The sequence below is a fragment of the Orussus abietinus genome, unplaced genomic scaffold (assembly GCF_000612105.2).
Source record: "Orussus abietinus isolate OABI.00-Male unplaced genomic scaffold, Oabi_2.0 scaffold14, whole genome shotgun sequence".
NCBI classification, from domain to species: Eukaryota; Metazoa; Arthropoda; class Insecta; order Hymenoptera; family Orussidae; genus Orussus; species Orussus abietinus.
In genome coordinates this window covers 1,997,493-2,022,265 of record NW_019395994.1, presented here as the reverse complement: position 1 = coordinate 2,022,265, position 24,773 = coordinate 1,997,493, and the positions used below count along the sequence as shown (strand labels likewise).

Here is a 24,773-nt window from a genome sequence, read left to right as displayed (position 1 = left end):
GCGAAACTTAAACAAAACGTATGAGAGACGCGTGAGACTGAACGTTCAGCCAAACCGTGAAATGGCCCGATGTATGACCAACATTTTTGTAGTTTATGGCACGCGCAATTGGAATTTAAATCGTAAGGCAAGGGGTTAACGAACGCGATCCAGAACGTCCATCATCCGGAGCAGAAGAATACGAGGTTACTTAGTTTACCGTAGCACAAAATCCAGAGGACGCCGCGAGCCGGTCCTCTGTAATTAGGTTCTTCTTTATACTATCCCCAGGTTCCGGTTAGAGTACTCGAGTTTAGTTCGTGGAAGTGAATGGAAACGAACAAACTGCGAGACTCCGTCAGCAAGCAAACGTTTTCTGCGACAGCGTCGTTCTCTGAGCGTGTCTCAGGTGGCATCTTCGACACTTGGTCCTCACCACGTCGTTCAAAAAGATGTTTCACCGTCAGATAAACCGGATGCAGAAAGTCTTAGTGACATTCGCATTGGCACGTAATGTAGCGCGAACAAGGACGCGCATCCACCGTTCGGCGCAGAAGAACGCGAGGTGCTTGGCTTACCCTTGTGCAAAATCCAGAGGACTCAGCAGGTGGCTCCTCGGGAATTAGGTTCTTCTTTATACCATCCCCAGGTTCCGGTTAGAGTGCTCGAGTTTAGTTGGCGGAAGTGAATGGAAACGAACAAACTGCGAGACTCCGTCAGCAAGCAAACGTTTTCTGCGACAGCGTCGTTCTCTCAGCGTGTCTCAGGTGGCATCTTCGACACTTGGTCCTCACCACCTAACCTAACCTAACCTAACCTAACCTAACCTAACCTAACCTAACCTAACCTAACCTAACCTAACCACGTCGTTCAAAAAGATGTTTCACCGTCGGATAAACCGGATGCAGAAAGTCTTAGCGGCATTCGCATTGGTACGTAACGAGCGCGAACAAGAACGCGCATCCACCGTTCGGCGCGGAAGAACGCGAGGTGCTTGGCTTACCCTGGTGCAAAATCCAGAGGACCCAGCGGGTGGGTCCTCGGGAATTAGGTTCTTCTTTACACCGTCCCCTGGTTCCAGCCGGAGCACTCGAGCTTACTTCGCGGAGGTTCCCCGGGGCGGATCGGAGCGTAAGAAGTTGAAGAGGGCCAGGGCGAGCGGCCACGGGGCGGCTGAACCCTCCGGAAACTCTAATCTCGGCTAGCTAGCTAATATTAACGGTGTTTGCGCAGCGTCTGTGGGTTCCCTGAAATCGAACGCAGCCGCCGAATACGTCGGGACCGACGCTCACGGCTATTTGACTTACTTAACTCGATTGTCTGTCGAATCGCGCAGCTTCCCGGGCCGCGTTCGCCGGGGATGCTGCCGGCTTATTCCCCGAAGTGGAGTCGCGAGGCTCGGCCGAGAGAAAAATCTTCCCTCTTCCCGACCATTGTCGTAAGAGCACAAAGGATCGCGCCAGGACGGGGAGAACCCGCCGCGGGTGCAGTCGATTCGGCCTTTTTTGCCTCCTTTTCGGCGCGATCGATCTCTCGAGGGGCCGCGCGGACTCGCGAGGGAAACTCGCGCCCTCGAACTCCTCGATTTGCGCGCAACTTAAACGGCCCGGCGAGAGAAATTAGCGCGTTTTCGTGCCGCGATGGAGCTCTCCAGCCTCCGCGTCACCTCTTTCGCCGCCGATAATTGTTTCCGTCTAGAAGGTGACGATCGTGAAAATGCCTTTGCGTCTGGTGGATTTCACGGTCTCGAGAGACGGACTCTCGTCATTAATTCCCCTCGTTGAATCATTGCCGTTTTACCTGTCGGTTTTTTTCCTCTTCCAGCGCGCTGCTTTCATTGAAACCGTGTTGGGCGAAGCAGCCATTTTTGCCGTCGTTGAAGACGGTACAGTTTCTTCAGCGAACGGGTAACCTATCCTAGATCTTTCAAAATGTAATTAATCGTGATAATTATATGTCAACATTTTCTTGAAGACTATCAAACCCCCCTCAAATCAGTCGATTGGAATAAAACACTTTTTTTTAAGGGTATTGGATCGCACTGTCTGAAACTTTGTCACATGATTCCTGAGCACCTAGGAATTATCCTGACTTTTTCAAAATTTAGATTTTTTTAAAGAAATTCTTTAACTCAGCCCAGACCAGAACCAAAATGGCGTCGAGTTCTCAAATATCGACCGATATGCAATTATTGAAGGCTCTAATATGAGAAACGGAAGTGTCAGGACAATTGTACAATTTAGAGCACTAAGGTAATTGAGAAACTCGCATTTTAACGGGATAAAGGCAAGAAAAGTGTCTTATGCTATGCTGTGCTAAAACGACGGTAAAACGAGGTATCGGAGTGAAAATTTAGTTGACACGGAAATCACAGATGGCGCAGGGGATCCCTTTGCAGTGAATTAGGGCCCCAGAAAGCATGAATCCAGAAGATTTCTGGAGTTTTACTTCGATTTCTGTATAATTATTATACGAAAACGACGGGTGGAGTATGCCATTTGATACAATACCCAATATAATTCGACCCAGCTGTCAATATAAAAATGAACGTCGGCAACGTGGGTATTTAGAAAAGTCTTTTTTACCGACGTCGATCAAGTTCCTTGACGTGATTCACTTCACCTTAAATTATCTAATGCTGGATCGCATTCGGTATGTTTCTTAACAATGTTCGACCCTCTGCCGAAGACCTTACATTATCGTGTTCGTAAAACAGGAATGCGAATCTAATGGGGAATTGGATTTAACGCGTTCCAGTGAAGAGCGTGTAATGCTTTTTGAGGGTAATTCGAATCCTTGACGGGTAGATTCGGTACGCCCTTTTCGTATTAATGGATCCGGTGGTGTTCCGAGTACACGGACCCTCGGGTGAATAATACCGATGCGAAACATGAAATATGGTCGGTGGACTAGGGTTTATATTTTCTACGCGACTTGTCGGGAGAAATATCACAGTCGAGCGAACGGTCGGCGATCGCTGCCTTCGCGGCAGAAACGATACCGGGCTGGTGCCGGATTTTAATTGGGTCACCTGTTATAATCTGTCATGTAGTCAGACAGCCTTACGGCTGGTTCAACCCCTTCCAGAGTCACGTCATTTCGCGCTTTCGCGACTAACGCCGGCAAGGGAGTCGTTTCTACTGCTCGTTACGAAAATGGGGCCGCGGATAAATGTTAATCACAGATTTCAAACCCCGGGAATAATTCGGATAAAGAAGTGCAAAGCACGATGGCCAATGTCTACAATGTTACAAGATTCCTCAATGCTTCACATAATGTAATATATGACACACTTTGTACACGCCTTTTCTCGAATGTTGTATTTTAATCTCCTAGCAACGGCAAGGATTGTCACACTGAGAACAACAATTTGAATGGTACTAAAGAAAGGTTTGGTTAATTCCAAGATTATTTATTTAACTCAGATAAATTGTCATAATTCCAAAGAAATGTTGCACCCAATTGATTTCAGTTTATTAGAGTCAATTATTCTTTTAATTAATTATATATTTCTTTGGTACTATTCAAAAAAATTTTTCTTTGGTCCGATGACATTTTTTTCTCTGCGCATGAACAGTCTTTGGAGAGTCGTCTGTCGAGCTAGACGTGTTACTGGATTTATCATTTTAATAAAGCTCTTGCTCTTCCTTTTATAATACTCGGTTATTCGGTACATTCATTACAGTATATTAGTTTTTTTTTCCGACTATGCTAGGTTGCTCAGAAAATTATTACGGTTTTTACCGATTAAGATTTGACGCCTTGTTTTCGCATAAAGTGATTTATACTTTGGATTCATGTTGTATACCATTTTAAGGCGCAGACTTCGCTTTGATAACAATAAATGTCTTTTAAATGTCACGGTAACCCTTTCAAGTGGTTGAATCGGAATATTTGAAACCACCATTCCACCGTGCAAATGGTAGCCGTTCCCACATTAAATTGTTCAAAAGTTCAATTTAATCCACACGACCCAGGAACCGTATTTAGGCGGAAAAGATGAACCCTCATTATTTTAATTTTCTGTTCCAACGCAACTCTACTCGATTAAATTGTTCCAAAAGTTGAAATTAATTCACACGACCCATGAACCGTATTTAGGCGGAAAAGATGAACCTTCATTAGGAGGAACTATACCGAACGACCAGCCTGGTCCCATTTCCAAATAACGAACAAGTCATTTTCAAGAGAAAATAGGAAATCCCGGTTGGAAGCAGCGGCGACCCGTCTTATTATTTTTCCGAGGACTGGGAGCTGTTTCGCCTTTCGCCACGTCCGTCGACGAAATCCCAGCGGATTATTTCCGTACGGTTGGACGCGGAACCGAAGGGACGAGAGACGCGGCGGACCGGTCTAGAAAACGGAGGACTCTCGGCCGAAAAGGCTGCAAACTAGTCGGCCGGCATTTCCGAAAAAAAAAAAATAAAAACCAGGAAGGACGTCTCGGAACCGCCAAGTTCGTCCCGGCGAGTTAACGAAATTTCGATTGCACTCGGAGCCGAGAGAGCGGCCCGGCAAAGTGACACTCCTCGAGTAATCGAGTTATATCGACGTCTCCTCGGCCCTCCGTTGCCCCGTGGTGCCAGCCACCAGAGTTCCTGCACTCTTCGCCGATTTGCTGATTACTCCGTGGAAGAAGAAAGCGTCGAGGCTGGGGCGAAACGAGCGGCTGCTGACACCGCGCCGTGACGTCACTGGTCCCACCCGATGCCCTCTTTAACCTGGAACATGACACTGGGACAGGGGCTCGAAAAAGGTTGGCGTCGATAATTGGAGCGGTCAATAGGTGGCCCAGGTGAGAGAGGGACCGATACGTGTCGTTATGCACAGCAGCGCGCCTGATGACTTTATTTGGGAAAGACTTACAAGGAAGGTATCCCAGGTGGATCTCTCCGATTTCATTTCTTTTATAATATGTTATAGTAGACTAAAAACTAAGCGACACGTATTTTTTTTTATCTGCCATTAAACACTTTAAGGGGGTGAAACCACCATCCAAAGTAAGGCCTGTGAGGGGCTCACCCCTTAATTTTTTTTTTTAATTGACAATTATATTTTTCATTTCTCGTTATGACAAGGCTTTTCTGGGTGGGTGAAACTGCCAAATCGCCCCTTGACATGCCTTACTTTGGATGGTGGTTACACCCCCTTAAAGTGTTTAATGGCAGATAAAAAGAATACGTGTCGCTTAGTTTTTAGTCTACTATAACATATTATAAAAGAAATCAAATCGGAGATATCAACCTGAGATACCTTCCTTGTTAATTGCGGAACTGCAATTGATCATGGGGTCGTTTCTAGATAAAGAGAGAGTGCTATCTAATTATCGCAAATTAGTGGAATGCACGTTCTATATACGTGAACTTATTGGGAATATAGCGTAAGAGGTAGAGAAGAAGAGCGTACTTTAACGTTATCATTTCATGATAACTGAAGGCACGATTATGAACGACTTTTTTACGTTCGAACCGTAACGTTTGCAAAACGCCCGTGAATGGAGTTTATTCCACATAATTTATAAAATGCTGTTTAAGCACTTATAAGTGTTAAACGGTACCCGTTTAAACGATGTTATGCACTTGTAACGAGAGTTCAGTAAACGCACGATGAAACGTTGAATTTTACGTGGAAATGGCGGACGTTAAAATCTACAAAATACGTTACACTGCCTCTAAAAGTGTACTGCACCGTTTCGTACTTCCTGGGTAGTATTACATAACATACAGAAAATGCATAAGAGTTTTCTTGTCCGTTATCTGTAAAGCATGCATTGCAGCTTCATCCTTGGGTTAATACTGCTTCGATCGAATGATCTCAAGTCATTGAGCCCCGATTTTCTGGAACGTCTACGCAGAAAAGTCGATCTTCTTTTGATAAAGTCACTTGTGCCAAGGGTGCTCCAAATGGACAGCTGCACGGTAATGGAGGTCTTTTCACCCCCAGGAGACAGCGTCTCTGGAGTCGACTCCGTCTCGGTTGACCTCTCGCAACGCGGACGCAAATCCCGAGAATACTCGAATCCACGGCTTAGGAAGTCAATTTCGACCTGAAACCACCTGGAAGAATCGCGCCACATCGGCGGCTTCCTCGGGCTTCCATTTTCGTTTGCCCAACGCGGAAAGGAATCGTCAAGCCGGTGGAACGAACCGAGCGTTGCTCCAGCCAGGCGGTGACTTCATTGGTACCAACGTCCAGTCCTAACCTAATTGAAGGTCGTTGGGTTTTTCTTCGGGCAAGAGTCCGCTTCGGGGGATTTGCCGATTTTACGGGTCGAAACAAGCGACTCTGATTGGCCGAGCAGCGGCGAATAATTGGCGCTGCCCGGCTTTTGGCTCTCGGAAAGCCTCGGCGCTTTTCCGAGATTGGATCTCCCACTTGCGTGGAAGGCGCTCTTTCGTTCCCTTCCTCTCGTGCCCCGGTCTCGGGAGTTCCTTCAGAGTTCCCTTGACGAGCTTTTCCTCTGCTTATTCGGCTTTTCCGCCCCGACCTCGTTGGCGGCGTCGTTTGACACCTATTCGCCGTTCCTGGTTCGCCTCCAGGAGGACCCATTCGACCCAGCCAGCTACGCCTCCACCTAATTGGCGGTTTAACGCTCGCTCGGCAAAGGGATTTCTTTAATTAGCCGGGGCAACCTTAAATCGTGATAAGACACGCCTGTCTCGTTCTCGATAACGTCGCGGCCTGGGTCCGCCGATATTTGTCCGCGCCTGATTCGCCTTGACGGAGAAGGGACTTCCGTTTGGCGTTTTTTTCCTTTGACCGGAAGGCTTACATAACTAGAAGGTCGTTCGGATATTTATGTTGCCCCAAGTCGCAATTACCAAATGTTGGAGTGCTACAACGACAGCTAAAGTGATTACATATCGGATCAAGTCATAACGGACGCACTTAGAAAATAAGACGATATCTTTGCTGACTGGAAGTTACTCCTAACGTTTTATCGTCGTATCTATTTATAATGGATATCTGGACCCGATTCTCTTGTTAACATGGATGTGTGATAAGGTTTATGAAAACACCTTCAAATTGAGTTAAGTCCTCTGAGCGTTACTTATACTTCAGATGTGGTATATCCTATTAACCCTTTGCACTCGAGAGGTGCCTCTCAGGCACCGCTAGCAACTGGAATGGCAAAGTCCTCGAGTGCAAAGGGTTAATAGATGATCGGATTACTTTTAGACCAGTGAAACATCTTCCATCCAAGGCCACTTCAAAAAAGGAACAAATCGCGGCTTCACTTCGTGGCTTTTCCTGAAGAACAAAAAAATACTTAATTAACTCTATTAATTATTGATGACAGGACGGAGAAGTGTGCGTTTATGCAAGATTAATTACAGGGACGTGAAAGTTAAAGTCGACGACCGTCTCTTCTTTTCTGTATCCCGGAAAGATCGCTCTAACGAGCGGGAATGCAAAGCAGCCAATTTTCGGTGGCAATTTCATGAGCGACTGCGTAAGAAGCGGCAGGGGGAGCGTCTCCGTCGGGGTGTCGTCCATTTTGGTCGCAATCTCTCCGATGGAGAGGTTTTTCTTCTCGCCTCCCAGCCATGGGCGAGGAAACATCCCCGGAGAGGAGAGACGAAGCGAAAGTTACGCGGCCGAATTTCAATATCCCCAAAGGTTTACTCACGAAGCAGCGTCGGAAAGCCGGCCGGAGGTGGCGGCGGCGACCCCGGAGGCGTCGGTGTCGTCGGCGGTGGTCTTTGTTTTTAACGCGACGCCCTCGGTTTTCCGAGGCCGCACCGTCGCGGCGCGTTATCCAGGTCGGTCTCTCCGATATTTCAAACGGGCAGACATTCGGAAAGAATTGACGAGGTGCGCGCTGGCAAAACAACCCTTCCGTCCGAACGCTCGGCGTCGGTGGCGGCCATCTTGTTGTTTGTGCAAGCTCAGCCTTCGCACTCGAGCGTCCGCCTCCGGGGGCGCCCTCCACCGCCACGGCACTTTCCGTTCGACTTCTTAATTGCAGCACAGTGGAAAAAAAAAAAAAAACCCGTTCCGCCGTTTCCAGCGGGATCTAATTTGCTCGAAACCAAACTCGGCTACCTACGCGAGCCGGATCTTACGGCCCCGTGCCTTCTGCTCGACTTCTTGATTGCTCGGGGAAAAAAGTCCAACTCCCAGAATTCGATATGATCCGATTTGGACGAACGCCCTGATAAATTCAATTTGCGAAAAGGAAATCTTACTTCACGGTATTTAATCGTATTTCGATTACGTGGCCTTTGACGTTTCGTTTCTCGTATGGGATTTCACTGATGTCGATGAAACGTTTTACTTTTCGAATCGATTAAAATTCACCGAATGCGTTTTTGAATTTGATTTGAATATGATTTGAATTTGATTTGAATTTTATAGAGGGAGGTGCGGTGCAGGTGAGTTGGACGGATTTTCGGCAGGATGAATACAGGGTGACTCGGAAGTTCTTTTAGGAGCGATAGGGCTGGTTATTTAATTACCTGTAAAATATGTAACAAGCGTGTCGCGAAGGGACCTCGACCGAGGAGGAGAACCAAAAAATTACGGAGCATTTGTGTGGTCATTTTGCGAGAAAGTGTGCCTTGTACGTGCATTCTCGCACTTGTTCCCGGCATCTTTACGGCCGCTTTGATGTCCCGTAAACAGTATACATTTTTTAGAAGCCCTTGAGACCGCAGTCTTCCCTTCCCCCCGGAAAGTCAACTTCATCGGGCTGCACCCAGTCCTCGGGGTCTCTTTGAACGAGAAATCCTCAAATTAATTAATGCTTCCACGACGATAGTACCCCGACAAAGAATGCAACATGCACCGCTCTGCCCTCGATCCTGCAATTTTTTATCTTCCACCCTTGCTGGCAGCCTCGGAAAATCATTGACATATTGCGAAGAATGCGTACGTTCCTAAACATTTCAGAGAGCTTCCAACGGAGCTTTATCTTTTTTTTCAAATGAAATTTCTTTTGGCAGAGGATAAACCTAATTCGCGACACGAAAAAGCGTCACGATGAAGAATACGGGTGGGATATGTACAAAATATGATGGTGTTTGGAACTACGTCTTGTTTCTCTGCTGTGCCTCACCTTTCCACCTCTTACCTGGTTATCTGTATTTGTTTACAGAGCGCTAAGCTGCCCTGTTTTTCTCGAGGCTTGGTCCTTTCTTAATTCGTCCTGAGTCTTCAGTCTTGCGGAGAGTCTTTAGACGCGCTTACGTTTTGACAAGTTCGTAGAGAGTCAATTTTTTTAGCGTTCTAGTGGTGAATTTTGTGCGAGAACCTGCGACCGAAGCTGGCAAGCTGAGTTGACATCAACGTCCACCGGGCAGCTGCGAAGATTCGAGCTATCAATCATCGAAAAGGTTTGTGTGATTTTGGTAGCTCCTTTTTCCCGCCCGAGGTTGCTTTCGTTTTGCAAGCATCCGTGAATTTGTTTTCGCTTGCAAGACGCCTTCTCAGGCGTCCAGAATTCCCTCGTTCTTTTCCTAATCTTCGTAACGATTCGCAGATAATTATCTCCCACCCGAGGACTAGTTTTATTTCATTTTGAAAGCATCCTTAAGAACGTTTCGCTTTGAAGAGACTCTTCCTTCCTCAGGTGGATAACAGTGTGGTTTCTCTTGATAAAGATCGATTTTCAATCGATGGTCGCTTCTACGGGAAATGCATATTCACGCCAGAGATTAAGCATATTCTCAAGTTGCGAGTTAGTTTCTCAAGCTTTTAGAAACGGCTCATTCGTCCTTTCCTTCGCTCGTCGTCAATTTTACGGCGGATTTGGTTATTCGATGACGGATTCATTCGGCATCCTAATATCAACATTTCAAGAGTGATATATTTAAAGGTATCACTTCTATTGTGCACCGATGTAGGAACGTCAAATGCCCTACGTTGCTCTAATTGCCCTCGGAATTGCAGTTTTGCAAGACGCTTCATACGATTACTGTCAACTGTTTTACTCCATTCTTTTTATGATCAATTAAATCCTGTTTAGGGTGAGTTGTATTTCTTTCGGGGTGGACATTTTGATCGCTTTTCCCGATCCCAGCAGGACTACCTCGCCACGAAACCGTTCCCGAATTTTGCAACAATTTCCACATAATTTCTGCGGAAAGTTGCGGTGTGCACCTCCCCACATCCTTATGGCCGCTTCCGCGCATCATACTCGATCCGGTAGTTTTGGACCTCTACATCCCCTGGCAGCCTCTCAGAATTCCCGCGGATAATACGCGGAAGCATATCACGCAGAGAATACGCAGGTTTTCGAGAATTTCGGGGATCTCCCAAGAGAGCCTCGCCTTTTTCCCAGGGAGTCACCTATCCTGATCCCAGCAGGACTATCTCGGCCCGATGCCGTCCCCGAATTATGCAACAATTTCCTCGTAATTCCTGCGGAAAGTTTGCGGCGTGCGCCTCCCCGCATCTTTATGGCCGCTTTCACGCATCGGACTCGCCCCGGCTTCCACGGGATCCCCTGGGCTTATCTCGGGGAAACCGCCTCGAATTCTCGCAAGTGCACATCGTGGGCTAGATCCCATAGGCCTCGGGCCACAAAGCCGACCTTGTCGACTTAAATCACCCGGTAGAGTTAACTCGGCTCCGATGGAAAGTCTGGGTCAATACACCCCGGCGTGCACATTTTTCCATCGTTATAAACCCGGCTCGAATGGATACGTAGGTCCGGCCCGATAGTCGGAATGCACAAGTAATTCTCCATAGATCGAGTCTCGCCGCAATTGAAATTGATATTTTTTTTTTTGCCCACGCCGGATGCGCCCGCCGCTCGTTCATGTACGGGGTGACCTCGTGCATCCGACTGGTCGGTAGCCATTTTCACCCCTTGCACCGCCCGGGGCACGGAATTCAAACTGTCTTGATCAAGTTGGGACGCTCTAATGGATTTGCCGGAAATGCGACTGTGAGACTCGCCTTGTGCGAATTGGTCAGGGACCTTTTACGAGGACCTGGTGTCGGGGGGAGATTGTTTCTTCCTTCTCGGAGTACGATCAGTCCCTTTTTGATGACTTGCTCCTCAACAGGAGAGTTCAGTTCTGTTTGGTTCGCTTGAGTTCAGTTCAGATAGCTGACAAGGTACAATGAGCTCCAAATGCACGGCAATTCATCAAGAGGTATAATAAAATACCGGAAAATTATTTTATTTATTAATTATTTTCGTATATCGTTTTGCGATCCCATATCCTTGTGCGAATTGGTCAGGGACCTTTTACGAGGACCTGGTCTCAGGGGGAGATCGTTTCTTCCCTCTCGGAGTACGATCAGTCCCTTTTTGATGACTTGCTCCTCAACAGGAGAGTTCAGTTCAGTTTGGTTCGTTTGAGTTCAGTTCAGATAGCTGACAAGGTACAATGAGCTCCAAATGTAGGGCACTACATGAAGAGGTACAATAGAATACCGGAAAATTATTTTATTTATTAATTATTTTCCCATGTCGTTTTTTCATGGATTTACGGATATATATATTTACAATTAGAATGAAAGAAAAATAAATGTCTCGTTGGAAGTAATTTAAATGCATCCCGTTTACAACGTCAAAGTTAATAATTTTAAATTTGATCCTTGATAGGGTTTCTTATAGGTTTACATAAGAACATGTTTTGATTTAAGTCACTGGATATTTCCTTTGTTGATTATGCTCTTTAAACGTTATAAAATGAATTCAAAATGTCCAGCTGAAGAAACATTGTTTGGATATTAATTTTTAATAAGTGGATATCAGCCGTTTGTTGTTCTAACCGATTAACTCAACGGGACAAGAAGTAGACAAAATCGATTGATATAAAAAGTGAAGCATCGACGAAGTGCTTTGGCACTAAAGAATATCTAAAATTGGTGCTTATCATTTTGCCCTGTAAACGTGTCATGTTTGGGATCTCTGTAAATCTCGTAGCAAGTTTCTTCCCTCCGAGACCGTTTTTCCATCGTGTAAGTTGGTATTAAGCGTGTACTGGATATTTTCCTTCCACTCGGGGGGCATGTTTGTCCCCGAGGAGAGGAATATTGGGTGGTTTTTGATTTTGGGAGAAAAACCACGGCAGGCCCGTCTACACGCGTGCATTCGAGTCTGCGCGCTCACGGGGTCTCGGCTACCCAAAATCGATTTCGCCTGGGGAAAACGCGAATCGGAGACGTTAGTCTTTATCCCCCATACGTGCGGGATCGATTCGACCCTAAACATTGATCACACGCGCCGAATATGGAAGACCAGGTGAAATACGTTGGTACAAGCCGAGCAAATATTCCAAATTCCTGGGGCACGTCGCGCGGGGTATATGCGAATTAAATCATAAACACCCTCCCGAAACCGGCGCGGCTGATTTATAGAAAATTAAACTGACGGACAGTACTTCCCCTGTGCTCCAGAAGTCGACGAGCATACATAAGGGCTGTAAAAATGAATGTCTATCAGCCATTTGCCGTAAGTCGTCTTTTTATCATAAATTTATATAGACCGTTTATTGCAAAGTATATACTTTAAATTTCCAATATATTTTTTGACAAAATAAGTAATAATGCACAAGAAACATAAAAAATAACTCCAAGGCACATGGTAGGCGCCGGACGGATTATCTCATCCGAAACAAGTAATTGTTATAGGTTATAGGTTGTTATAGGTGTTGTTGTATCGTTATTTTAATTCTCTCGTAACGAAATTAGACTATTTATAACGTATTATAAATTTATTTTGAGATAGAGATCCCTCGCAAAGCGAATAGTAAAGCGCTACAAGGTGCGGGCCGATATATCGGCCTCCGGCACTAAAAGGGTTAAGGGTAGAAATAATTAATCGGTTGTCGCGTATCAATAAAACGGCTTCCTTAAATGTGGAAAAGTGGTGGATCGAGGGTCAGCGACTCGATGGAATTAAGTGGAGTCGCTTATAAGGCTCCTAATCTTTTTGGGGGCGTGTAGGGGATGATTCGGCCATTCGAATAGCGCGCAGTTCGGGCTTTCTCCCTGGTTGAAAAAGAAGACTCGGTAGGGGTTGTCCGAGGTATTTTTCCGTATTTTCAGGGAGCCGAAAGGAGCGGAGGAAGTCGTCGCGAGCGGAAGTAGCGAGTTGCGCGAAGTATCGGCCGACGCGACGGTGAAGTTCGCAAGACCGGGCGGGGGTAGTTTGTAGGGGTGGAAAGGATCCGTGGACGGTGGGTAGGGAGCCGATACGCTTCTCAAACTTTTCCACTTTAACAATTATGAGCCGGAATTGAATACAGCTTGGACCGGTTGTAAGTTCGCTCGATTTGCTATCCTTATCGCTATCAACTGTCTCCATAAATAACCTCTACGATCCTTTGGTCCGCGAGGAGTCTGCAGTTCCTTGGAGAAGAATTACCCTGACTCTTCTGGCAGCTTACGTTAAACTGGGAGAACAATCTCACGAATAGACGAGATAGCCCGCTCGCCTTTAACCCCGACTAGTCCGGGGGCTCTGGGTGATTTCGGTGGGTACACCCCTTGGATATCTCGAACCGACTCTCTCAAATCGACGTTTTAATGGATTTATACTATTGGGGGCCGTTCATACACGTTCCAACAAAAAAAATGATAAAATTTGCGTTCCCGAATTATTCCGAAAGGCGGTTAAAGGTACCTCGCTCGGGGGGTTGTCTTTTATTTACAATTGTTAAATAAATGCCGGGAAGGTAAACATGGTCGAATTTAATATAAAAGAACGGTTTCTCCACTCGGAAGTATTAATTCCGAGTTTAGATTAGAGTATTGGATTTTAGATTCAGTAGATAGGTCGCCGATATATTTTCCTGGGTTTTGTTTTTCATTTTAAATGTCTTATTTGTACGATTATGTAGAATTAGGTGGAGACGGTCACGGGTTTTGAAACTTCGTCACGTCAGAATTTCTAAGTCTCGTACATACCGTTGCAAGCATTCTCTGGCAAACGGCTATTTTCGATCATCGCTCGAGGAAGACTAGTCATCCCAAGATATCCATCGGCTGTCTCCATAAATAACGTCCACGATTCTTAGGCCCCCGAAGATCCTACGGTTTCGCTAGGAATTAAAAAGTCGAAGCTGAAACACGGCCAAGCGTCGAAAAGGCGGAACTTTGTGCCAGCAACGCGCGTTATTTCTTCGTGGACGTTCTCGTCTCATTCGGTTACGTGAAATTGAAGAAACCCACAACACTTAATTATCAGAAAATGAAAGGACAGCAGTTTGCCCAAAAGTTCCGCAGATAAGAAGATAATCCATGGCAATGTTTGGAACAACGAGTAATCGTTTCATAAATTTAAAGTCAATATCGAATTCATGATATATTAATTTAAAGAAATTTGGGCGACCCCTGTTTCCCGCGTTCTTCTTGAACAATAAAAACGGCAAATTTTTGGAGATTTCCTATAATTCGATAAAATGATTTTCACCCCCATTTTATTACCTGGATCTTTATACAAAGAGATGTATATTATTAACCTGATTACATTTTCGTTACACTGGTGTGATGTTCCTTTAACGCGATAATGATAATCTAAGTAGATGAATCTTTGCCTTATTTTTCGCTGTGTATAATACTACTCAGGTTTCAAATACCATGTCCAGCTTTTAAGGGGATGTGAAAGTGGCATCCGAAAGCTCAATCGTTCATAAAACTTTTCTATGAACAGAGTGTCTAAAATCGTTTCATACTTTAAAACGTGAATATGGAGACCCTAAGATAGATTCTGAAACTAGTGAAATTTCATTTTTTATAAACTATTTTTAAAATACCTATAAACAAATTAGAAAAGAATTGAAATTTCATGAGTTTCAGGACCTTCCTTATAGTCTCCCTATTCACGTTGTAAAGTGTCAAACTATTCGGTAAACCGAGTTGGGAGAAAAGTTGTATAAACAAAACCTCTTCGACGGCACTTTCACATCACCTTAAAGAAGAGATATTAAATATCAGGATCGAATTAGAATACAGTATTCATCTTCACGGATCCTCGAGGCGTTCCGAATGTTCGTTCGAAAAATATTTCCTTATCCTTTGGGTTTCTCGAGCTTTACTTCGCGACAACAATGATATTTTCTATTCCGTGGTTCCTAATGGGGGAACTTCCTCAAGGCACAACCATAGAGCTGGACGTTTCTTGCTTTTTAGCCTGACTCGGTAGATCGGAGTCCCGGGGTTTTGTATCCGTTGTAAGACGGCACTCCGCGGCATCCGGCTATTTTCAATCTCTGTTCGGACAAGACCGCCCAAAAGTAGCCGCCTTCGGCTGAAGTAGCAAGCTCGAAATTTGCGTTTAAAAAGTTTCCAACGGTTCGCTAAGCTCGACTCGGGTGTTTGTTCGGAAGTGCATCCCGGGGGAAGTTCGACGCTCACGTCGGCCATTCCTGGTTTACGGGTGTGCGTCCGCACGCGGTTCCTGGGAAGGGAATTCGACCAAGATGCGACGACAAGGATCGGCCCGAGTCCAAATAAAGACCGGCTTTTTAGTCAACCGTTCATAGATTTTCAATAAATTGCATTAATTCGCGATTTTGAGAATAATTTTCCTCAACTTTTCCTTCCGGAGATAACTTCATTAGAGGAGATACATGGCCGAAGAGTTGAACCGCATAAATAATTATATAAAAGTTACATTGTTTTTTTGACTTTTAGGTTCGTACTCATATCTCACTTTTAGTGGTAAAAGATCTTTTTCTTTTAATCAATTAAAGACTACAAATAACAGATGTCTTTAAAAGTTAAAACTGAGGCATGACCACGGGCTTAATGTTTAGGTATAGAATTAGCAATATATTAAAAATGTTAATTGTTATACTATGTTATTAGGCCAATACTGTACTGAAAGATATAGTTTCGGTTTAAAGGTAGAACATAGGTGTACGTTAGAATTTTTTTACCTCTCGTTTTCTTACGTATAGCGTTCTTATGAGCCGTGAGAAATTCTAAGGGGCTAAAAATTCTTATATTGTTACTGAATATGAAAAGTTGGCGTTCATTAGAATGCGTACCATGTCGCGTGTAACGTAAGAATGAGAGCACGGTGCGGTCGACGGAGTGCAATCGAGAAGTGGATCTCAGACGAAGTTCTGCGAACGAATTTCAACGTCGGCCATTCCTGTTTTACGAGTGCGCCTCCGCGGGCTGTTTGTTTCTCGTCAAAAGAACCGCACATAAAGTGCGATGGCAAGGTGCGGACGAAATAGAAATAAAGGAACCAGTGCCAGTGCATCGCGGATCTCCTCGCGCGGGCGTTTTAATTCATAGGCGTTAATTTTTTATTTTTTTTTCACGAAAGAGGACACTTCCCTTTGGAGCAACACTCCCGAAATGGAACAGGGAAAACAAATTTCTTATACTAAGGATATTTAATAACAGAAGTCATAATAACTCACTGAACTAACTTCCAAAAGCACATTCAAAGATCTGACTTACAATGCGAATGTGCTCGCGATATTCAAATTTTTTATGCATTTTCTCGAGTACTCTTGTTTCACGGACGCGGGATATGTAGATGCTACAAACCCTCTTCTCTTGATATTTTCGCGAAGGTGGAGAGAAGGATAGAAAGCGAACAGAGGGGGTTAGCCTTCCTCTTTCTTTCTCTTTCTTTTGCCGTTAATAGGCTCCCGCCATACCGCGTTGTGTAATTGAGAAAGCAGCCCCTTTGTTTCTCTCTTTCATTTCCGTCGTCTTCATTGTCTGATCAGGAGACAGAGTCCACACATCCTACGTCCCAGCATGTTCCATGTATCGTTCCCAGGGTCACCGTCGTTTCATAGCCGTTACAGGCCATCTTATCTGCAAGTATAAGAAAATGAAGGCACAGCACAAATTGCTAATACCGAGGGGATATTCACCCAGGAAATCATGGATTTCAATGCCCGAAATCCCTTGAAAGTCAGCCAGAAGTCGCAAGCAGAACTGAAAATCGTTGTAAATCACCAACACATTGCCACAATTTTAGGGCCGATTGCCCTTGTTACCGAACCGCGTTGTTGCTTATCATATGATATCAAAGGTAATCGGTTTTTAAATAAGGATATAGTTTTCACTGATTTTAGGAAATGTGATTAGCCCCTCGGGTAATACCATCACCCAAGAATTTTGTACTCATTTGTACTCACAATGTTACCATTCACCGACATCTTTGACGCGCTTCCGTGCATCCACCCTATCTCGGTGTCAGGCTTTCCTCTTAACCAGAGTCATTAATAAGCAATCTCTGGCATATAAAAAGAAGAGCGGACAGCAGGGCTGCCTATGCGACCGGCAAGTCAGGGAGTAAATCTGAAAACCCTTGATAGTGGATTACTAGGCTCGGCGCCAATCATTCACCGGATTAGCGTATCTCTCGGCATGTAAGCCGCGCTTCCGGACGATCCGGCCTCACAAATCGTCCGCGTTTCAAATTTGCCTTACCGAGCGCCGCGACGCGCGCCGTTCACCTCGCCGTACTCCGTTCCTGACCTGTTCCATTCTCATGGAAATCAGATTTGCACGAGCGACGCGATGTACCGGGCGGCGAGGTAGATCGAGCAAGAGTGGGTCTGCCGGGGGTATTTAGCCCCACGCGTCGCTCGGGGGTTGCCCTCGGCAACGCTGCCCCACCCCCGGGGTACGTTGCTTTTCGCGAACGGCGCCTCCTGGTGGATATTTACTGCGGAGGCTCGAAAAGAGGACCGCGGGGTTCGTTTCGCGAAAAGTCGGAACACCCCCTGATCCTCCACGAGGGATCGCGGTCAAGGGTAGATGGCATATTTGGGTTCTTAAGTGAAAAAAAAGGGTAAATTGATTCTATTGCATGGTATTGCTATCCTGCAAATTACTTCTATATAATGTCAAGATGATATGTAAGTTGCATCGGAGGGGTCAATCGCTTTTTAAATTGTTTCCCGAACTGGGTGTTCCAAATCGCTCGAAAGTCCAACACGTGAACGCGGCGGCCCTGAGAAAGGTCCCGACACCTGTGAAGTCTAATGTTTCTTTAAAAATATAAAACATGTTTGTAAACTAATTTTAAATGGATTCCGTACATTCGGTTTGAAGAAAAGTTTTACGTACCCCTTGGACGTCACTTTGATATCCGCGTAATGGGTTTGTTGATGTATATACAAAAATAAGAAAAATGAATAAATAAATCAATCTTATGGAATTTGATGAAAATATAGGAGTTTGTCGTTCGAGAATAGATGAACAAAGTCATGGAACAGAGAGTTGGAATGTACCAGTTTGAGGAATATTAGGTTTACGGTATGCGGCGTTTGGTAATGAACATTTTTATTTTCTTATTTATTCTATTCCAGAGGGTTTGTATCCGACGAGAAATTAGCAAAACGAGGAGGCACCTTTATCAGGCGTCGTTCACTTGGAAATTAGTGAAAATGATTTTCATCTTGGAGAACCGATGGCTTAGTAATAAACAACAATGCGATTCAGTAACATGGAACGATCGGCCTTAAAATTGTTACAGTATTCGATGAATTCCAACGATTTCCCGTGATTTCTGCTTGCGATTTCCAGTTGATTACCATATGATTTCGAGCGTTAAAATCAATGATTTCCATATGATTTCAAGCGTTAAAATCAATGATTTCCTGAGTGAATGCCCTTTCGGTTCGTAGAGTTCAGTCAGGTTTGCATCGATCGGAATAGCGCATCCCTCGATCCTAATCGCGAGGTCGCCTCCCGGTGAGGGTTCACCCGCCAAAAAATCGACAAAACAGAAATATCCAATTTCGAATGCCGCCAGAGGCATTCCTGGCAGTTGGGTTTCATCGTTGCGAAGTTCGGTCAGAAATTTCGAAGGGGGCGGAAGTTCAGGATGTTCGAAGTCGAGCTAGCGCTTTTTCCGTCGGTCGATTCGGCATCCAGGGTTCTTAGACGTGCGTTGCATCCAATGTTTCTTAAAAAATATAAAAAATGTTTATAAACTAATCTTAAAAGTTGAAATTTCATGGATGTTAGGACGTTCCTTGGAGGCCCCATCGACCCTAACACGGCACCCCCTGGTCCTAATCGGGAAGGGTAGGTCGGCAAGGGTTCACCCGCCAAAAAATCGACAAAACAGAAATATCCAATTTCGAATGCCGCCGGAGGCATTCCTCGCTGTTGGGTTTCGCCGTTGCGAAGTTCGGTCAGAAATTTCGAAGCGGGGCGGAGGTTCCGGATGTTCGAAGAGACGCGGAAGTCGAGCTAGCGCTTCTTCCGCCGGTCGATTCGGCATCCAGGGTTCTTACGCGTGCGTTGCATCCAATGTTTCTTAAAACATATAAAAAATGTTTATAAACTAATCTTAAAAGTTGAAATTTCATAGATGTTAGGACCTTCCTTGGAGGCCCCATCGACCCTAACATGGCACCCCCTGGTCCTAATCGGGAAGGGTTCACTCGCCAAGAAATCAGCAAAACAGAAATATCCAATTTCGAATGCCGCCGGAGGCATTCCTGGCTGTTGGGTTTCGCCGTTGCGAAGTTCGGTCAGAAATTTCAAAGCGGGGCGGAGGTTCCGGATGTTCGAAGAGACGCGGAAGTCGAGCTAGCGCTTCTTCCGCCGGTCGATTCGGCATCGAGTGTTTTATGGCGTGCGCTGCATCCCTCCCCCGCCAATCTTGTTCCTGGCAAAAGAAGGAAGGGGTGGCGGGGCCAGAGGAGGCCGTGAGTGCTTCTTGCCGAGTTGACGATAAACTTTCGAATAAGTTAAATACGGACGGAACGAAGACGCATTACTCCCTGCCTCCCGATCTTCCCGCGGGAAGCGACGCTACTGGACGCCGCGGCTTCGGGAGGAGAACAGAGGGAGGGTGGAACTTCCTGCCGAACGAAGTCGGCGACTTCCTTCTTTTCTCCGCTCTTATTCCGACCTGATTCTCCGCATCCCGCGCCGACCGGGACGCGGTGACGTTTCGATATTCCGCTCGGAACTTCGAAATACCACCCCCGCGGGCGAGTCTCCACGAATTTCCGACCCTGGACTCATGGCGGACATTTTCAACGTGTATTTGGTATCATACGGTATCTTCCTCGGTTGAGCTGGGTCACTTAATTAAAAACTCGGGGTTACCGTTATACTTTTTTTTAGACATCGGGACGAATATGAGCAGGGATGCCATGGGACTGGTTATTAAAATTCATACTTTATTGAAGGTGCTGTAGTCCCGTTGCTCTCTTTCGCTCCACTTTGTACGTCGTTGTCGGGACTTCGTCCGTTGTTCGTCTTTTTATGGTGGATGTTATCTCACGGAGATATAAAAATAGGGAAGGAAGGTTTTTTGACGGAAAGCCGGAGCGAGCCATGGATGCAGTTATTAGCTTTCGCGTTGTTATCGAGGGGCACTTGGAAATCAGGGAGAACGATTTCCATCTTTAAAAACCGATTGCCTTTGATTTCATATTATACACAGTGGCTCTTCGGTAACAAGGGACAATCGGCTTTTAAGTTGTTACAGTTTTGATGATTTTCAACGACTTCCAATGATTTCTGCTTGCGATTTCCCGCTGATTTCCACGTGATTCCGAGGATTAAGATACATGATTTCCTGAGTGGATCTCCCTTAGTTGTGATTTTAGAAATGTGCGGAAAAAATATTGGTAACGCATGTTTTGGGATATACATTAAAAATGTCAAAGTTGTATCATTGTATTGTCTTATAACACTATTTGTGTGACGAGAGTTCTTACGAGAGTAATGAATCTTACGCAAAGGATATAATCCCGAATCGTCATATTATTATCATATTGTTAAATCCTGCCTTTATGAATTAATTGATTCCTGACGACCATTTGTAAATCGTAAATTCGAAAAGTGGGAGGTTTATTCGAGGGTGCGTAAAGAAGAACGCATAAACTACAAACATCCATAAAGTCTACATTTCACACATGCGAGTGAATCTGGTAAATTTAACATTTCTCTATGATTAGTACAGATTCCCTAATGAGACGTTAATGGGAATACAAGACACCTACTTGAAATATTAGGAGTACAATGCAGGAAATTTGAACATAGGTCTGTACAATATTGACACCTAATACATATCGATTTAATGCCACTGTCTTTCAATAACGGAATATCTGCAAATCCCCCCACGATTTCGACGTGCAATATCTCTCCGTGGTTGTAGTACTAGGTGGAAATATAGAAGCTACATCATATTCTCTTAATTTCCTAATAGTTCTCCACTGAAGCGTCTACTGTCGAATGTAGATATTTTTAATTCTAAAATCGAAAAGAAAGGACTGTACGAGAAATTGCGGAAAAAATTGGACATCACAGTTGCCGTTCCGTTGCATGTCGTTAGGTACCTCGACATGAAGCTATTCAAACCGAAATTGCCTAACGAATTGAGCCGCGTTGTAAAAGAATACGGCTAACAAGCACGCAGCAGAGTAGATTGGAAAAAATCGAAACTTCGTCGTTACTTCGATTAAACGAATATCTCGGCAATAACGCGCATTTTTGGACCGCCTCGTAGATTCCGAGTAGCATTCGCCGTGGAATCGTTGGATATTAATTCCACCCCGTTAAGGCAACTACCCCTGATTTAGTATCCCGTTTTAAATGTGTAATTCGAAAACGCAGTTTCCACCGAACTACATCCTTCTAAATATGGCAGCCTAACGATCGTTTTTGGAACGCCGTTTACTGTTTAAAATGAGAATTTTCTACATCACAGAAAATATCGTTTAATTGATAGATATGGTTAATGTTATCGCGTTAGGATATTATGAGATCGTTTTCGCGTCAACATGGATTGACAAAAAGGGACAACCTTAAGGTGACATAAAAGTGGAGTCAAAGAGGTTCCGTTTGTGAAACTTTTCTCCGAAATATGTGTACCGAATCTTTAAAAATGTTGCAACGTGAATCCAGAGGTTATAAGGAAAGTCCTGACACGTGAAATTTCATCTTTTGTTTAAACTTTATAGATATTTTCAAAATTTTGTATAAAAAGGATGACATTTTACGGGTGTCTGGACCTTACAGGCTCTACATTGACGTTGTCAAGTTTGAAACGATTCGATAAACCTTAATCTTAGCTTTACGGGAACCGTCAATTTGCTTTATTATTTTTTCTAGTAGCACCTTAATATCATAAATACTATGTAACTATATAATTAATCTATAAAATAATTTCTAAATTTAAAAACTCTACGTCTTTTTAAGAAAATGCGGATTTTTGTTCAATTGTCAATTTGACGAGTATCGGTAGAAATAGGTATACCCAGATGGAAATGTCTTGAAAGGATTTTAGAATTATGTCAAACCAAATCTCGCACTTGCGTCTATGCGTTAACAAGTTAAGATCTGGGTGGCTTCCGGTGGGTAACTTTTGCGTTATACGGGGTGTGTGTAATATGTTTACCGGAGGCTCAGCTTGTTACTTTACTGGTCGACATTGCGCTTGCGGGAATACCGTAAGGGGCAGCCTTCTAACTGTCGTGTCGTTCCCTATACGTGCATTCGGACATATGCAATGCTCGACACGTGTCAAATCTGGCATTTATCAAATCCGACGCATTATGTTAAGCTACGTGCAGCAAACCACGCCGTTAGATGGCATCTTCGTGCGGTCTTCTTACGGTCTTCCTTCAGAGACGTAGTTCGAGAGGGTTTCTAGGGAGGAAACGAGCGATTTCCTCAAAGATTTATGCACCGCCTAACGTTACCCTGCAAATTAAACGTACCTAATGAGTATCGGTGCATTATTTAGAAAACACAGGGCACTAGTTGCAAAATTTAGGAAGCGATGAACCGGTGCCCCGGTGACGAAGGTTTCCATAGAGAACGTTCTTCAGGGTAAATAAGCGGATCCGAAAAGGCTCAAATTGAAGGACACCTGCATATAGCGCATTATCAAGTGTTCAGTTAATGCAATCCTCGCAAAAGCACTTTCGGTGTAAAAGAAAAAAAAATTGTGCCAAATACGTCATATTATAATGCCTATTCTGGAAAACCGTACCCATGTATAGCGAGTATTCGCATATTAACAATGAAAGCGGCTACTTTTGCCAAATACGTGCATTGGTGTTATAGGCAAAATAATATAATTGAAAACAAGATATATCTTAAACATAAAGAAGTATTTCGCGAGCTCCATTTGATATGTGTCTCGCACATTTTAGTAATCGAACGGAATTTAGGATCTTTGAAAGTATAAACATTATTACAGGGGTCGTGAAATAGTTTGCAAACGCAAATTATCAAGATACATCTCTCATTAAATCTAATACTGCGATTCCCAAATCAATCATCTACATATTCCGGGCAATATTCTAAGCACCGTTAAAGAAAAAAAAAAAACATTATTATTTTATAACATTTCTATTGGAAGTTTCATTCAGACATGGTATATTAATTTCATAACATACCTTGGAATAAAAATAACGCGGGATAAATTCAACGCATAAGTAACCTAATTCCCCTTCCTAGTTTCACAAATTTATGACACGACGTTACGAACTTACAATCATATTCAGAAATTCATAAGGGATGTACCCTGGTTAGCTTTCAACGCGTTTACAACTTCACTCCAACCACGTGTACCAAAAGTGCCTGAATTTTGTGTACACGTTTAACGGCACGGTTCCGAGAATAAAGTTAAACATGCCCCCTTACAGAGTTCTCTCATCTTGCGCACGATTCCAGAAAAAAAGGAAAAAAAAGAGAAAAAAAAAGAAACCAGCGCGTCGTGCCCACGGAGGGCCGAAAAATCCGAAATCTTGCGTCACGTCCTCTATCTCTCGCCCGTTCCCTCTTTCCCCTCTTCGGCCGAGTTTGTCCCCTAGCACGCGGTCCACCGGTGGATGACCCTAGAGGCGCAGGGCGCCATCGTCGAGGCGAGATCGAGCGGGAGCAAATTAAAAGTTGCTACCCGGGGCGTGTCGACGCCGGCGTCGGGGCGGCCGGCGCTCTCGAGGTGCAGGCTGCCACCCCGCGCGACGGCAGCGTCGGCAGCGTCGGTGTAGCGCGCCGCTGCCGGGAGCCTGAAGGGCCTGAGTTGGCAATAGTGGAGCACCCACTCGTGGCGACACTCGTGAGCGGCCTCATTGTCTCTCGAGAGGCTCCGCGCTCCTCCAGGCTCGCCACCCACCCGCCCACACCTCCGCATCCGCATCCGATCCCCTCGCGACCCCGTCGCGAACCGAGGCGCGTCGCCGCTATCACTCGCCGGGGGCAGGGGGGCGCTCGCGACGCGCTGCGTCGTTACGTCGCACCGGGCCGGCCCTAATAAGCTTATGCAGCACTCTTGACTCCGTGCCGTGACGCGCTGCGCCGGCCCGCGAGGCTTAGCCCGCTGCGATACGCCAAGCCGTGTTCTCCATCGACCCGGGAGAGCCCGAGCCGAGCGCAGCGCGTCCCTCGGGAATGCGCGAGTGATATGCCCCGGACTAGTCCAAGGTTACGGGGGCGCGGGCTTCTTGGGGCGGAGGAGGGAGCATGTCGGCTTTTGGAGGCCGGCGGTTGGGGTGGCGCTGTAGGGTGATTTAGGCCGGGGTGAGGACCTAGGTACGTTTTGACTCCAAAGCCCCGTTTGCATTAGTGGTGTTAGGAAGAGAGGGCACTGGCATACTTTTTTTTTCCACCGTTTCGCTAGGTTGGGTTTGGTAGAGTAATCGCCTACGTGAGGATTGTTTGGTAGATGAGGGTTTTGCTTTCAGATTGGTAGAGTAATTGCGACTACGTAAGGATAGTTTGGCAAAGGAGGGTTTAGTTGAATGATTGGTAGAGTAATTGTTTACGTAAGGATTGTTTGGTAAAGGAGGGTTTAAAGATTGGTAGAGTTATCTTCTACGTAAGGATAGTTTGGCAGAGGAGGGTTTAGTTTAAAGATTGGTAGAGTATTTGTCTATGTAAGG

At 45.1% G+C, this 24,773-nt stretch overlaps 1 protein-coding gene across 1 annotated transcript in view; it reads left to right on the top strand.

Annotated features, from left to right (window-relative positions):
• The first annotated feature begins 9,178 nt into the window (after nucleotides 1–9,178).
• The window catches only part of LOC105698252 (RNA-binding protein Musashi homolog Rbp6), a 710,904-nt gene continuing 695,309 nt past the window's right edge, over nucleotides 9,179–24,773 (top strand). Inside the window, exon 1 of the mRNA XM_012422318.2 lies at nucleotides 9,179–9,314. The gene's annotated coding sequence lies outside the window, so the exon portion shown is untranslated. The remainder of the gene's footprint in view (nucleotides 9,315–24,773) is intronic.